The 16919-nt window shown below is 47.8% G+C and overlaps 1 protein-coding gene across 21 annotated transcripts in view; it reads right to left on the bottom strand.

Moving 5' to 3' along the window:
- Positions 1-16919, bottom strand: part of DAB1 (DAB adaptor protein 1) — a 777383-nt gene that overhangs the window by 298921 nt on the left and 461543 nt on the right. For 4 of the 21 annotated variants that reach the window (XM_075936075.1, XM_075936071.1, XM_075936074.1 and 1 more), the window contains exon 1: positions 7465-7636. The exons of 3 other annotated variants lie outside the window; for them this stretch is intronic. The gene's annotated coding sequence lies outside the window, so the exon portion shown is untranslated. Of the gene's footprint in view, positions 1-7464; positions 7679-16919 lie in introns of those variants that run through there. 14 more of the 21 variants (XM_075936060.1, XM_075936058.1, XM_075936067.1 and 11 more) reach the window with 12 other exon arrangements.

Genomic DNA, 16919 nt, shown 5'->3' on the forward strand with positions numbered 1-16919 from the left:
TGGGAATTTGAACATGAATCTCCCACATCCCAGATAAGTGGTAAAACCACATGGCTCTCAGGTGTAAAGCGGGGTGGGAGGAAGGATGGTAGTACACAAAATCGGTTTTCTTGAGAAATGGTTGACTGGTCTTCAGTGTTTAATTCCAGCAGAGGGTTTCTGCCTAGGCATCCAGCCAGGCCAAAATTAGATGGATAATTTCTATGGAGGGGTAGGGCTTAGGCCACACCCCTCTTCTTAGCATTTCCTATTAGCTAGTTTAGACAGTTTTCTGATCAGCATACTGGCTTTTGCAAATCTTATTCTTAGACACCTAACTCTCCCCTAGCACTGATTAGGGTGCCTGGGCCTCTAAATTAGGTCTGGGAATTCCATTGGGCAACAGAGCACCTAAAGTCAGGTGCTGTAATATAAGGGCTGAGTGAGTCTTCTTTGTTGCTATAGCCCTAACCGCCTCAGCACAACCAGCTCAAACATGATGCTACTACTTTTGATGCCCTGTAGCTACCTCAAGTCAACATCCTATTGTTGTCACTTTATCATGTGGGGCCACAGGTCAAGGGGCATGCAATGGATCTTTCACAAGATGAGATAAAAAAAGAAAATCAATTTCAATCCTCAGAAGATGAAACCACTGATGTGTGCAAGCACTGAAGTCTAGAAAGCAGATCTTACAAAGAGACCTGAGGGTGTCTGTCTTTTACCCATATCTTGAGGGGCTGTTAAAGGGAGAATAGTACAGATGTACAATCCACACACTACATCCTTTCTATAACACTGGGGGTAATAATTTTGAACTCATAAGCCCTAAATTAATTGTGAAACAAAAGACTAGTTGGAAATAGTTCCATGATATGTAAGGAAAGCGTGTAACATGTAATTAAATACATTAATAACAACTGTGTAAACTAGATGCTAATTTCACCCACAGTTTGACTTCAGAAATGTGCCTTCTGAAAATGTGCCTTATAGCCCTCTGTTTTAATTAGATACCAACTGCATTTAGACCATTCAAAAAAATTTCTTAAGCATCTCTGGAAACAATGTACATTGCAAATATGAATCTGAGTATCAACCCAATAATTTCATCTGGTGTGATTTTTGCTTAAGTGAGTAAAACAGCAAGAAAAAGAAAAACAATAAATGACACTATTTTCTTCAACCTTTCCATACAATTTTGCATCTTGCAATGGACACGTACTATAACAGTTTCAGAGATGAGCTTCTCAACAATAAAGTATTTTTCTGTTTGAGTGGTTGAAAATAAAGGTGATTAAACATTTTAGTCAAGCATTCAGAATTTGGGCAAATGGGAAATACATTTTGAACAAGAATTTGGATTTTAAAACTATTTTGGTGAAGAATCTAAAGTTTAGCTTATTATACTGAAATTCTCAGTAAAAAACAACTTTGTAATGAAATAAAGATTAACAATAATCTACAAGTCCAGGATTACTAAAAACCAATAATAATAAAAATAAAACATTATTGTACTAGATTGCTCAGAAGGCTGCTGTGCGCTATCCCCTTTGATAATTTTATTACTACAGTACTGGTTGAATTTCTGTGGTTTGGGGCTCTCAGGACCACAGATGTTCCTGGACTACAGAGTCCCAGTGGCAGAGGTTGCCAACAGCTGGGCACGGAATCAGATGGTGGGGCAAGTGGGGCAGCGGAGCTCATGGGGACCAGGACCTGCAGCTGGCAGGATCACCGGAGAATGCAAAGCCAGGGGGCCAAACCTTGTTGGGCCAATAGGGTGTAGAGCTGAAGAATTAAATCACCCTTCCAATGAATTATATCTCCCAATATGTCATTTATGTAACAATGAATTATAACCATTTTTGGATGAATTTGCCTGTTAAGAATTACCCTGTAAGTATCTGTTGTTGTAACCTTTTATACTGTAACTAAACCCACATTTTAAACAATTACAGGCAGTCCCCGGGTTACGTACAAGATAGGGACTGTAGGTTTGTTCTTAAGTTGAATCTGTATGTAAGTCGGAACTGGCGTCCAGATTCAGACACTGCTGAAACTGACCGCCAGTTCTGACTTACATACAGAATCAACTTAAGAACCCCAGGCGTCCCAAGTCAGCTGCTGCTGAAACTGATCAGCAGCTGATTCCAGGAAGCCCGGGGCAGAGCAACTCTGCCTGGGGCTTCCTGTAGTCAGCGCTGGTCAGTTTCAACAGAAGCTGACTTGGGGACGCCTGGGGCAGAGCAGCTGGGGTGCTACTGGACCAACCCAGCAGCACCCCATCTGCTCTGCCCCAGACGTCCTGATTCAGCCGCTGCTGAAACTGACCAGCAGCGGCTGAATCAGGACCTGGGGCAGAGCAGCTGGGGTGCTGCCGGGTTGGTCCAGTAGTGCCCACGGGCGCTGCAGGACCAATCGGCAGCGCCCCAGCTGCTCTGCCCCAGAGTCCAAAACAAAAGCCTGGTCTGCTGGGGGGGGGGGGGGGGGAGCACACTAGCTGCGCCCCCTCCCCCCAGCAGACCAGGGACACGGGGAGCAGAGCCGCAGCGGCAGCGGGGTGCCGCGCCTCTGAGGCTTTGCTCTGGCAAAGCCTCTGAGGCGCGGGACCCCCCGCGGCTGCGGCTTCAGTCAGGGTGCCTGTGGTCGGCCAGAGCAAAGCCTCAGAAGCGCGGGAACCCCCGCTGCTGCCGCATGAGACCCGGTGCCTGTGGTCTGCTGGGGACGGTCCCCAGCAGACCACAGGCACCCTGACTGAAGCCGCAGCCGCGGGGGGGTCCCGCGCCTCTGAGGCTTTGCCAGCGCAAAGCCTCAGAGGCGCGGGGAACCGCCGCTGCTGCCGCTTTGACTGAAGCGGCAGCAGCGGCGGTTCCCCGCGCCTCTGAGGCTTTGCTCTGGCAAAGCCTCAGAAGCGCAGGAACCCGCCCGCTGCTGCCGCTTGGGTCCCGGTGCCTGTGGTCTGCTGGGGACGGTCCCCAGCAGACCACAGGCACCGGCACCCAAGTGGCAGCAGCAGCGGTTCCCGCGCTTCCGAGGCTTTGCTCTGGCACAGCCTCAGAAGCGCGGGAACCCGCCCGGTGCCCCTGGTCTGCTGGAGACGGTCTCCAGCAGACCAGGGGCACCGGAGCAGCTTACGAACGGGGCTTTCTCGCCCCGACTTCCGGGGCGAGAAAGCTCCGTTCGTAAGTGCGGATCCGACGTAAGTCGGATCCGCGTAAGTCGGGGACTGCCTGTAGTACATTGTAACCAGAAATAACTCCATAATGTAAGTCCATATTGTAACCATATTATAACCTCATTGTAACTAGAAATAATTCCATATTGTAAGCATATTGTAACCTCATTTTAAACTCTGTACTGCCTTGACTCTGCTTCAAGTTGGCTGTGTATCTAATCTCATTTAGAAGTGTGAATATGTGGGTGTGTTCAACGGGATCAGTCCTAGAAGCCAGACTGTCTATATGACCAGCTGCCAGCACCACCTTGATGGCCAAAGAACAATGAAGGTATGTCTACACTGCAGAGGTTTTTTAGGTTTTTTTTTTCCTTATCCCCCATGTAAGAGTCTGCTATTTCTATTTCTACAAGTCTAACAAAGGCTGCAGGGGCTGTCACAGCTTGCAGCCAGCGAGGCAGCAAAGCTGGCAGAGCCACAAGGCCAATGGGACTCGCAGGGCAGCAACCCAGGCATGCCACAGGAGCTCATGGGGCCATGGAGCCCACAGAACTGCCTCAGCTGGCAGGCCAGGGGCAGCAGTGCCAGGTGGCTGGGAAAAGCAGCCCAAAGGGGAGTTGCCCCCCCCCCAAAGTCCAGCAATCTCTCTTGTTCGGGATTGCTCAGGTCCCAAGGGTGCTGGATCAGGGAGATCCAACCTGTATTTAAATTGTGGTGGCCCTTAGGGTCTTTCAGTCATATATCAAGACTCTAATGTGCAAAGTGATCCACAACCACAGATTCAAAACAATTATTCCTGCTCCAAAGAATTTACAGTCCCAGTGGTTTTGCCACTTTAATTCACTTAATGGCATATATTAAACCTGATCAATCCAAATGGACTTCCTCCCACAGTTCTTACTAGGGCTACATCTAGACTACAGGGTTTTGGGGGGGGTTTTTCAAAAGGAGATGTGCAAATTCAGCACTAATTTGCATAGCTTCTTCTGATCGCTTTTTCAAAAGCAGGTTTTTTGAAAGTGAAAGTAGTCTGGACATGTTTTTTGGGAAAATACCCTTTTTCAAAAAAACGCATAAACTTTTTTTTTTTTAGGAAGAGCGGGTTTTTCAAAAAGGGGTTTTTCCCCTCAAAAAATGCATCCAGACTACTTTCAATTTCGAAAAACCCACTTTCAAAAAAGCAATCGGAAGAAGATATGCAAAGTAGTGTAAAATTTGCATATCTCCTTTAAAAAAAAAACAACCCGTAGTCTGACGCACCCTAGGTTTTACTATGAAAAACTGTGAGGAGTCCGGTGGCACCTTAAAAACGAAAATATTTATTGGGTATACGTTTTTGTGGGTAAAAAAAAACACTTTGTCAGAGGTATTGGAGAAAACCTGTAACCACCTTAAGACTTTTGAAATTGCACCAATTTCCATTTAATGAATGTCTGTATTAAAGCCTATTATCTCTTTCTTTTTTAACCCAGCTCCATGACTGTGCATTGTTGGAAGTGCAAGAAATCTGGAATCCCTTATCTTGTCTGCAATTTTTAAACAACAACACTATGGCTGTGTCCAGACTCCATGCCTCCGTCGACGGAGGCATGTAGATTAGCCAGCTCGGAAGAGGGAAATGAAGCCGCGATTAAAATAATCGCGGCTTCATTTAAATTTAAATGGCTGCCCCGATCTGCCGATCAGCTGTTTGTCGGCAGATCGGGAGAGTCTGGACGCGATGCCCCGACAAAGAAGCCTTTCTTCATCGACACAGGTAAACCTGGTTTCACGAGGCTTACCTGTGTCGATGAAGAAAGGCTTCTTTGTCGGGGCATCGCGTCCAGACTCTCCCGATCTGCCGACAAACAGCTGATCGGCAGATCGGGGCAGCCATTTAAATTTAAATGAAGCCGCGATTATTTTAATCGCGGCTTCATTTCCCTCTTCCGAGCTGGCTAATCTACATGCCTCCGTCGACGGAGGCATGGAGTCTGGACACAGCCTATGAGAATAGGGGAGGTTTGCAATGCTATGCATTAGCAGAGAGCCACAAGTAAGTGTGCAAACTTCCATGGACAATTTGACCCCAGTAATCTTTACGCTGATCTACAGTCCAATTGCAGAATTGGGCTCTTAGCAAAGTACACCTTTACATCAGTCTCAAAGGGGTAGCTGTGTTCATCTGTAACCGAAAAAACTTTAAAATGAAGTGGGTTGTGCCCAGGAAAGCCCATGTACATTTTTTGTTAGTCTTGAAGGTGCTGCAGAACTATTCCTTGCTTTTTAACCTTTAGATTAGAGCTTTGTTTTTTTAATCACAACGTTCCAAACTGCCAGGAGATTACAGCCTAGGGGAGCTAGCCCTGGTACACAGAACAGCGGATATTTAAGCCACTCACACTGTGTCTACACTATAGAGGTTTTTTTTCAGAAAAAGAGCAGTTTTTCCCCAAAAAAACTTCACTTAAGTCCACACTGCAATCGTGTTCTTACGAAAGAAAATTGAAAAAACAGAGAGGGTTTTCCGGACATTGGTCAACCTCTTTCTATTGAGAAGAAGCCTTTTTCCTAAAGAGCTCTTTTGGAAAATGGTGCGTGTGGACGGGAAAGAGCAAGTTCTTTCGAAAGAAGAGGAAAGCAGAAAAAGCTCAGATGCCCTGGTGGCTACTCCATCTATAGTAATCACAGCTTAAATGAGAGAGAGTGTCCATTCAATATGGATGGTTTCTTTCGAAAAAGCAGATCGCTTTTTCGATGTGCTTTGACACTGTGGATGCTTTCTTTTGGAAGAAGTGGTGTTTTTTTGTTTGTTTGTATTTTACAATCTCTTCCGGAAAAGCTTCTTCCGATAGAAGCCTGCAGTGTAAACGTAGCCCTATTCTTTAAGGTGGTCTACAGTCCAATTGCAGAATTGAAGTGATGTTGGCATGCCCCCTTCTCGGCCCTGGGGTTCTAAATATTTCCAAAATAAATTTCCACCCGACAACCCCTTTTGCTCTGGGTTTTCAGCTCACAATCCATCTTCCGAGAAAGAAAACAAATGCACAGACGAGTGCTTTTACACTGCGCCTTCAGCGAACACAAGCTCCTTATTTAAAAGCCCCGCAGACAGCAGCCATACATTCAGCAGGCGCATTATCAGCAAGACAGATTGCAGGTGTGAGCGCGTCTCCCACCAGCCAACAGCGTGTGCAGACGGGCTGCGCGCCCGGTGGAAGCGGCGCCGGAGAACGGACACCCACGCGGCTTATGCCAGGGTGCACTTTTCGCGGGCTCCTTTGGGGGGAGGTGGAGTTGTCTGCAAAAGCGCTACGCAAATCCGAAACCAGGCGCGGAGGATGGGACTGGCAATGCCCCTCCAGCAAGCAGCCCCCCCCCCCCCCCCCCACGCTACTCCGAGCTAACGGGGCGTCCCAGCCACCGCGCGGCGGCAAGCGGCGGGTTTGGGCGGCGCTGTCGCAGGGACCGAACTGTGCGATGCGCTCTCATTGAATGGTGGGAGCAAGTCATTCCTCCCCCCCCCCCCCCGCAGTGTTTCGTCAGGAGCCCGGGGATCAAGACAAAAAACAATCACCCCACCAGGTCACGTGTGTTGTTTCCTCTCCTCCTGGGGTGGGGGTGAGGCGGGAGTTGCTGCGGGATGGGTGGGGGGGGTAGGAGCCTCTCTAGGACACCACGTTGCGCGCAGAATGGTGCGGGGCTGGCGAGAGTTCCCACGGGTCACCTAAAGGCTGGGACAGGGCGGGGAGGGGGAAGAGAGCCGAGGGGGCTTGCAAGGTGCAGCTGGATAGAAACTGCTGCCAGACCGGGGGAGGGGGGATTCGAACTGCCCTGCAAGGAGGGGAGAAGGGGGGCGCTTGAAAGGAACCCCAGCACCCCGCCTGCCCCATCCCTTCTGCACGCACAGGCGCCCGCGCCCACGCCCCCAGTGCATAGAGCAGTACGCCCTCCTTGCGGGGCGGGGGGGGGGGGGAGCAGCCCGCCAACTCTTGGGGGGAGCAATGAGAAGCCTCCCCGCATCACAACTGCACGTGGCAGCGGCCACCCAACTCCAGCAAGGCAGTATCCGGGCGGCCCCTTCTCTCTCTCTCCACCCCCACCCCCCCCCCGCGCTCCCCCAGGCTCGCCAGCCGGGGAGGGCAGCGCTAGGCAGGGAGAGCCCGCAGCGGCGCTTGCAGCCGACAAGAGGCTGCCCTTCTCGGCGCGCCCGCTGCTCTGCGGGGCCCTGCTTGTGCGCGCAGACCCAGCGCACGGCGTCTTGTCCGCCCCCCCCCCCCTTCTCCCGGCCACCCCCCGTTTGGCGGGGGGCAGAGACTCGCAGCACTAACCTGCCCGGCAAACCTCGGCGCCCGGCGTCCCTCTGCTCCCCATCGCACGCGCGGCGAGTGGCGGGGTCGCTCCTCACCGCGCACGTGGCGCGGCCGTCCCGGGAGACTCGCTTCGCCGGGCGCCTGCCCTCGCCGACCCGGCCCGCCCGCAGCTGAGGGCGGAGAAGGGCGCTGGGGGCAGGAGGAGGGGATGCTCAAGGGTCGCCGCCTCCTCTCTGGGGGGGAAGGGAGGCTGCGTGACAGGGAGGGGGCCCGCGGGTGGTGAGCCCCCCTCCGTGTCCTCGGCGGAGGAGGCATCGCTGCTGCCCCCAAACAGTCTCCCCCAGTCGGCTGTGCGCTCCCATGTCTCCTGGGCCCCGCCTTTTTGTGCCCAGCGGGCACGGTGCCATCTACAGCACCAAGAGGACAATTTTCCTCCTGCTCTTCTCCCAGACACATCCTTCCAAGCCCCACCCCACAAGTTCTGCCTGTTGTGTCCTTTCCACAGCTGCCTCCTGTCTTGCCTCACTACACAGGGTGCCACCGATGGCTGCCAACCCTCCCGCATTGTCTTAGAAGCCCCTGGCCTTCAAGATGAACCTTTCGTTAAAGATTACGTCATAAGGCTATTAGCCAGGGGATAGAAATGGTGTCCCTGGCCTCTGTTCGTCAGAGGCTGGAGAAGGATGGCAGGAGACAAATCACTTGATCATTGTCTTCATACCACCCCCTCTGGGGCACCTGGTGCTGGCCTCTGTCGGCAGACAGGCTACTGGGCTAGATGGACCTTTGGTCTGATCCAGTATGGCCGTTTTTATGTTCTTACGAAATCTCCAGGAATCCCTCCTGGCACAGTTGGCAACCTTAGTTCCAGCTGCTTCCTAGTGGGGGACACAGGGCTGTACCAGGAACCAAGCCGGTAGCCGTCAGCTTCTGTTGTCCAGACAAGGTGCACGTTTTTGAAGAGCCACCAGGGACACCGCACGGCTAGACTAAGATGCAAGAGTCCAAGCAAGGCAGCTAGTCCAGACCTGTGTCAGTTCAGGCAGGTCCTCCACTGTTCCCTCTCCCCCACCACCACATAGGGGTTCTAAGCATTAAACAAGGGAGAGCATTTTACACACTTCTTCCCAGCCATTTTTCACCACTCACTTTGGGGGAAGCTAAATCTGAAACAGCCAATTTAGGGCATCACGCTGCAAACATCCCACAAGAAACAGTTTCGTGAAAAGCTGCGGTAGTATTGCTGCTCCCTGCTTTTCAGAAGACCCCATAATAGCTACTGCTAATGGGGTGTTTTTCTCCTGGCTTCTCTCAGTCACCCATGAAAATTTAATGAGGCATTGAGGGCTGTTACCTTCAGAGTCAATGGGGTAAGCATATTTAGTCTAATGCACTTGCTGCCAAAGCCCATAGGTCTCCTGGAAGCAGATCAGAAGTCAGGGAGAGACTCTCCTTTCAGCACACAATTTACAACCCATTAAACTTATTCTGTGAAAACCACTTCTGTACAAACAAACTCTTACAAAACAGAGGCTGTCATATACTTCCTGAAAAGATTCACATACAAAGAAGTACATTTGGGAAGTTAGTTCCTCTTTTGATATTTTTCCAGATTTATCTACTCCCAAAAAGGAGATCTGCTAACAAGATACGTTGCAAAAGGAAAAACAATTCAAAGTTGCAAAGGTTTGGCTCTTTCTTCCATTGAAGTCAATGGGAAAATTTCCCTCACATAGCAGTTCTCAAATTTCCTTGCACAACAAAATTACTACACAACCCCAGGAGAGGAGACCAAAGTCTGAGCCTGCCCGAGCCCTGCCACTTTGCACCAAGGGGCCAAAGCTGAAGTTCAAGGGCTTCTGCCATAGGAGTGGGGGCATATAACCTTAGCCCTAGGCAGTAAGGCTCAGCTTTCAGTGTCAGGCCCAGGTGGAGGAGTTTCAGAGTTGCTGGAGTCCAGGGCTAATGCACAGGCCTGCTGACAGTGAGCAACTGCCCTACCGCCCAGGGATTCAAAAGGAGTGCAGCTGTGTTCCTTACCTTGACTGTTACTGAGTTTCAGGAGCCTTCCCACAATGTCCCATATGGTGTCTGTGCTGACACAGAGTTGATTTAATTACATTGACCATGACTCTATGCCACTCAGGGAGATGATGTTACTAAATTGGTGTAGAGAAGCACTTACATCAGTAAGAACCAAAAAAAGACACTTTCTCAGCCAGATCCACACAAGGCAGCTTACTTCGATCCACCCACCAGCACAGACCAGGCTTCAGTAACAATAGAAAGAACAGTTTAGATAAGAGTAGTTAATTCTATTCTCATTGCTGAAATTTATTGATGCAAGTCACACTTCCTTACATATTTTTTAAAATGTAAAAGAATGTAATTGCTCACCAGATTGTAATATGAATGCAAATGAACTTGCTGTAATTATACTTTGCAATTGTCTACTTTAAAAACTAAGAAAATAGAACAGACCCGAAAACTAATTTGAACTGCAGTTCTTCATTGTACCCCTGCATTATGCTAGAGTTACTATAAGCAATCTGTTCCGTTTTAATGTAAAATATTTTTAGTTTATAACTTTGCATCACAGGAACCCAAATGAGACCATTTAAATGTTCATAGATTTTTTCCAAGTGAGCAGTGTGACAAAGACATGAGATACAATATAATAATTCAGTTTAAGGGAGTCTGAAAGTGCTTGATAATCTTTATCCAGGAACCTTAAGTAAATTCAACATTTCTCTATTCTGTATTCTAGTCACACTTTATACCATCACAGAGTTCTCTCTCAAAAAATGAGAGATTAATGGATAAACCCACAATAATCTATACAATACAGGCCAAAGGAGAGGTTATTCCATGGCAGGGTGTGACTAGTTAGGGGAATTGAGAGACCCTAACCAGAAATGCCTCTATTATCATTGCATAATAGGAAGATACCACACAAATAAAGTGATACAGTAAACAGCCTTTTGATATGCTGAATGGTTGCCCTAGTTAAAGTGTCAAGTCTTCTCTTACAGCATTTAATGATCAATAGAGTAACCAAAAGGCAAGCAGGACTTCACTCTCAATGTTCTTTTACCTTTCAAATAAAGAGGTAAGGATCCACCATAGTACTTTTTTTCTCTAGTAAGAACTGGTAGAGAGAGGGATGGATGCAAAATAAAGCCAAAGGCACATACCAGACCTGTATGCAGGATTTTTTTTGGAGATGTGGACTGCAAGGGTGTGAATTTACTCCCCATGGTTCCCCAAGTAAGTGGGGAAAACAGCCCCAGCCTTCCCCCAGTCGGCCAGAGCATGGGGGAGGGAGGCTCAGGTAGTGCACCTCTCTTCACTTCCCCAGCCAGTCGGAGCATGCTTACTTGGGGAACCATAGAGTGGTGCTTTCACACCTTTCCCCTCCCTCCTCTTCATACTGGCCTGCATACAGTCTGAACTGCTCTAGTCCAGCACTCCCTGGTCTAGCAGCATCCAAGATCCGGCATGATTTTAGTTGGCCAGATGCCCTCTCACCATGGACAATACCAAACTACCAAATTTCCCACAGTCCCATAAAATGGGTTTATAGCCATCAGTCCTAGCTCTCAGTACTCTTGGCTATTATCTAGCTCTAATTTACCCCTAAATGTCTGCTAAGAGCCCAGTAAGAAGTGAAAGAATTGGTAATGCTGCTAGACAATATTGACCTCCCATGGTTTGGCAAATTCTCCGGTTCAGTACTGGTCAGGTCCTGAAGGTGCCAGACTAGAGAGGTTTAACCTATAGTCTTGTCTGGCAGATAATTTTTGTCATTATAGGTGACTGGCAATTTTTTTTTAATTAGACTTGTGTGCTTTTTTGTTTCTTTGTGATATACAGAAAGGCCCAAAAGACTTCCTGCCCTCTCTCTTATCTCTCTTGCTATCATTTTTTTTTCCTGCAGGACAACAGAGTTCCGCAAACGTCGCCCCGCCCCCACCTGGGACTCAGATGCTTTGGGCCCCACCAGCCCTGCACGGGCAGCACCCTTAGCTGCGGCTAGGCTCCCCTCCTCAACAGTAGGCCTGGGGCTCAACCCTTTCCAGCCACTTGGGGCAGAGCCAGGGCTGGTGTGCCACAACCTCTGCCCTCCCTGGAGGCCAGGGTGGGGGGCGGGGACAGGAAGAAGGGGGGTTAGGTTTAGGCCTGGGAGGGAGAGAGCGAGAGCTGGATCGGGCAGGGGAATGGGGGAAGAGCTGGGGCTGGTGCAGTCTGGACCCGGCCCATCCCAGTTGCCTACCCCTTTAGAGATGGGGGTTGGCAAGCATAGCCCCTAGTTTTCCTGAAAGAGAAAAAAAATCTTATTTTTCTTAACATTAGAAATACCAGGATTGTCAAATCTCATATTCCCTCATTTTGCTAGAGGGTTTCTTGAGAGCATGTTTACTATAAATAAAGCTCCCACCAAGTTTAACAGTATAAAATGAGGCCCTAACATTTTCCTTGAAGGGATTGAGAATGTAGAATCTTTAACAAAAATCACCTTTTATCTAGAATGTTAACTAGTCATTGAAGTTAACAAAAACAGAGTGTTGTAAACACTCTCAGTAACAATCTCGTCCTTTCCAGTATTCAGACTCTTGGATCTTTAATGTCATTATTTCACTAGATCTCCAGTCATTGGAGAGTGTGTTGGCGGTCTCTTTCCAAACATTTTTTTTATTGATGAACATGTACTGTAATCCTTCCAGACTGCACATCTACGCAAGTGAAGAAGTGACCATATTCTTAAATACCACTCACAATTTATATGCCCTTAACATTTAATGTGTTCCTTGAGGAAAAAAATGACATATTGAGTTCATTTTGACCTACATCACATCAATAGTTTGGTATCTGAGCAAACAAAACACAATTAGAAAACAAAACAAACAAAAATACCCTTTTCTGACCTTGAAACTTTTTGAAAAATTGCTACAGGGGGAGGGGCTTATATCTCCATAACTTCTTGTTCAAATGGATCCAAATGTAGGTTACTGACCCTATTCTGGCCCTGTAAAAGAGTCTTGACTAACTCACCACAAAAAAGGGCTACTGTCGCCCGTGTTTATTGGTCACCCGGGCCAGTCCTATAGCCCTAGGCACAACCCGCAGCGTAAACCCGCCCTGTCCCCAGTCCCTTGTTTACACTGATGAACGCCCGAGGCTGCCTTTCCGGCCAGCGGAGTAGGGGGGTTCGGGCCCACCCCCTCTCTGAACCCCAGCCCAGAGCCCTGAAGGCAGGGACTCACGGTCCCTCCCTAGTGGATGGGGGAAGTACCCCAAAACACACCCGCTCACGGGCTCCACGACCCCGCCCTGGGCCGCTTCCTACTCCGCCCTTTCCTAAAGGCCAGTCCGGTCCGCGTCTCCCAGCCTCACCTCTCCTTCCTTCTGCTCCTCAGCTCTCCGTTTCTCCCTCCCCCTCTCCGCGGTGTCAGACCCGGTTTTAAATCCCCTGCCGGCCCTGGCCCCTCACGTCATTTCCTCCCCGCCGCCCAGCAACCTCCCCTTCCCCCGTGACGTCACACGCTGGCGCCTCCCTAGCTCCTCCTCTCGGGGCCTCGCTCAGAGGCACCCCTTGCCCCCCGTCGCTCACCGCGCCGAGCCCCTGCCCGGCAGCACGGCCCGCCGTCCCGGCGGCGCGCCGGCTCTCCACCCCCCAGCACGTCCATCCGTCGTCACCCTGGGAACCCCGAGTGCGGGGCGGGAGCGCCCCATCACAGGCCCCTTCTGCAGAGTACCAAATTTCAAAAGAATCTGACTAAGCATGTTGATTTTGAAGGACTAAAAAGATATTCTTTATACAGATATTGTGATGTAATCTTTGCTACAGTGGTATTACCACATCACTATAATTAGGAGCTAGTCTAACTTCAGCCTGTGTAAATGGTAAGCTTATAAATCACTAAGCAATAAAACACAGAGATACTCTTACTGCACACAAAGAATGTCTATTAACATTAATGGAAATTAGATACCCCTCAAGGAGGTAAATATCTCATTTTCATTAAATGGGTTGATACATCTAGGGCTGTGGTAGTAATAAAGAGATGCTGAGCAATATTAGAGAGAAAATCTGAGAAATGTCTGAAAAGGATTTCGGCGTGCTACTTCCAAAGACTCCAAAAGGATTCTAAAAATGAGATAGACACATGTATTGCATTTTACCTGATTCTGGGATGATTTCAGAGCTGGCATTCCAATATGTAAACAGCAACTCAGCTGTTATCTCTGCTTCTGACATCCTACTGAAGTAAAACAACACATACAATATCCTTGGCTAACTCAAGCTTCAGCTTCTTCAATGAGCCACTCTCCACGTTGCTGATATTATAGCCCACAGCAGGCTTATCTTGATGGCTCTGGAGAGGCTGTGTATGAATAGCCCCACACATGATGATAGCGTCAGTTTAATAGGCGCCTCTAAGTCAATTAGGTACTGAAGGGAGGGGGCAACCCTATCTTCTCCATTGTCAGTAGCTATGGTAGTTCGCTTGCCATTTTCCCTTTTATCCATTATCTTTTACCTCTGCAGACTGACCTCAGCCATCTAATTAGTCCCTTAGCCGTTCGATGGGGATATGAATAGTCACGTGGTACTGTATTCAGTGCTTCTCTCCATTGGAAAGAAATTATATCTTCCATTCACATCTTGTCTACCTTCATGCACTTCACTAACAACTTCACTGTAGAACTCTTGTTATCAGGTATGAGTATTCCCTGAAAGGTCCTTATGATACAAGCTCACAGAGGTGGATCTGTTGGTGACAAAAAGGCTGCATTGCTGGATTAAAATGCCACGATTACGATGAAAAAAAACTATGATTCTCTTCCACGTAAAATGATGAGTCTGTAGCCTTCTGGCAGTGACAACAAGAGGGGATGGCAAGCATTAAGCATACAGTGCTATCTGGCGAAAAACAGATGGGTTATCCACAAAGCATGCAGGCATAGATTGGAACCTACTAGATTCCTCTGGAAAATGAAACTGAGATCTTCAAATTCCTTTCAAAACCTGAAGTGCTTCTGAATCCTCAATACAATCCAGAGAATGATATAGTGTACCTCTTCTGTAATGTACACAATGACTTGTTTCATTTGCACAGTCACAGCTGTTCACTGGTCCCTTAATTTCACCTCAATGAAGACAGCGTGATAGATGCCATGAGCTAGGGAGTTGGAGTCTTAACTGAAGACCAAGCTCTGTCAGTTAGCCAACTGTGTGACCTTGGTAAGCCACTCTCTGCCTCTATTTCCCCCATTTTTACCACACCTCTCTCCACAGGGGCATTATGAGGCTCTCTCAGTCTTTGGTAGAAGGTGTCCACAGTTACTAAGTGTTACTAATATGTGCTGCTATTGATACTCTATATTGCCTCCAGAGATTGCAAGGAGGACATTATAATTGACTGTGTTAGTTTCTGTTAGGCTCCATTAAGAATTTTAAGACATTAATAAAACACACATATGGTGAGGGCTGTTTCATCAGATGCAAACAAATCTACTTAGATTGCTCCATTTTACAGTCTCAAATCACATTTCCAGCTAGCTGACCAGGGATGGCAGTGCACCTTGCCAAGGAGGGTTTTTGCAAGCACTGGCATTTGTAAAATCACTGGGGATTACAAACCACATTATTTCACCATGCCCATCAAAGAGCCTCTGATTCTTCCTGGGAAGACACCAGCTTCTTCAGGAATCCAATTGATATTATATTCAAAGCCCTCCTTGGCAAGGTACATTTCCATCATTGCCAATTAACTGCAAACTGATTTAAGGTGGGCAACTTCACTGTCAGCCTCCAACAGAGAACATGTTCCAGCTGCAGCTGACCTGGTACAGATAACCACTTCTTGCATCCATCTTTCATAGCTGGCAATCAACAGCTAGCTGTGATGTTCACACAAGGAAGTAGCAATTCATTCAATATCCTCTTGCTAGTAACTGTCACTGGATCAAGATTTTATACTTTGAGTGCATTAGCTCACTCTATTATTATTTGTTGAAATTCCTATGGTGTCCTGCATCATAGTGAGAGGCAATAATTGTTGGTATAACTCACCAAGTCATGCTGCACCCAGGGTCCACATCATCCCTTTCCACAGGAAAACCCTCCGGAAAACACACAAGGAGAAGAACTCTCCATGAGGATCCTCATGCAGAGTATCTTCTCCATTGTCCCACTTGGCCAATTCTGTCCTCCCTCCCACAAAAAGCCTGTGGGGATACTTCCTAAACCCTCAATCCTGGAGGACCCTCAGGAAATCATGGTCATCCATGTGGAGGCTCTGTTCCTCTGGCCTGTACTCTGTACTAGCTCTAGTCCCCAGAGCGCAAAGGCCAATGCAGCCATGCTTCCAGGAGTTCTTCCAAGCTGCTATGAACTGTCCCAAACCCCTGCTGGGTGATCCACAATAAAAGTCAATGCAGATGAAAGCTGTGTTCTCTTTTCTCATTAACTTCTGCAGAGCGCGCATGTGTGTACATTTTCTTACACAATCCACATGCTACCCTCAGCCTGCCCATTCCTTCCCCTGGCCCACTCAATCTATAAATCCACCCACATCACAAACCCAAAATTATGCAGCATCCTTTACAGTGTCCAAAAAGAGAACTCTATGGAGGCAGAAGAATCCTTCCTTACCTGGGCATGCAGATAGTCCAATCTATGCACAATTAGGGTATGTCCACACAACAGCGTTATTTCAGAGTAACCTATGTTGTTTCAAAATAACATACTGTGCATCTACACTACAACCCTTTATTTTGAAATAATGTCGAGCTGGAGGACTTCTTACTCCAACCCATAGTAACCCTCATTTCACAAGGAGTAAGGAAAGTTGAAAGAAGCGTGTTCTTCCTTTGACTTCCTGCTGTTGAGACAGCTCCAAAAGCCGAATTATGCTATTTCGACTTAAGCTATTCAATTGATGTAGCTGAAGTTGCGTAACTTAATTCGACTTCAGCCCTGCTGTGTAGACATACCCTTATAGAGGATAAGAATTGGGTCAATAATCCTCAGACTAATGTTGTATCAAATACCACAATGAGAAAAGTCTTCTATTGACAACACTGGAAGATTTGATGCACTAAGTGTGGCCTATAGTACAGTTCTTACTAGCCTTGACAAAATACAGTCATTTCCCCAGGGAGGAGAGAGACAATAATTTAAAGAGGAAAATATACACTAGTATTTCAATGTGAACATCACAGCCACCTACAAAATGATCACAGGTTGGGCAAAGTTTCAGCAGACCGCTAAAACAGCACCTATAATACTTCCAGGCACAACCATTTGCTTACACAAATATCTGAATGAATGTATGCACATAATGTAATTGGTAAAAAGCTTTTCAAAGACTGAAGTACTGAATAATAACTGAGCATTAGTTTACATAATTTTCATGTTGAAGCTGCGATGTAACATAGGTCTTGCCCGATCTTTGCCCTATCTGAGA

The sequence above is a fragment of the Pelodiscus sinensis genome, chromosome 9 (genome assembly GCF_049634645.1).
Source record: "Pelodiscus sinensis isolate JC-2024 chromosome 9, ASM4963464v1, whole genome shotgun sequence".
Taxonomy (NCBI): domain Eukaryota; kingdom Metazoa; phylum Chordata; order Testudines; family Trionychidae; genus Pelodiscus; species Pelodiscus sinensis.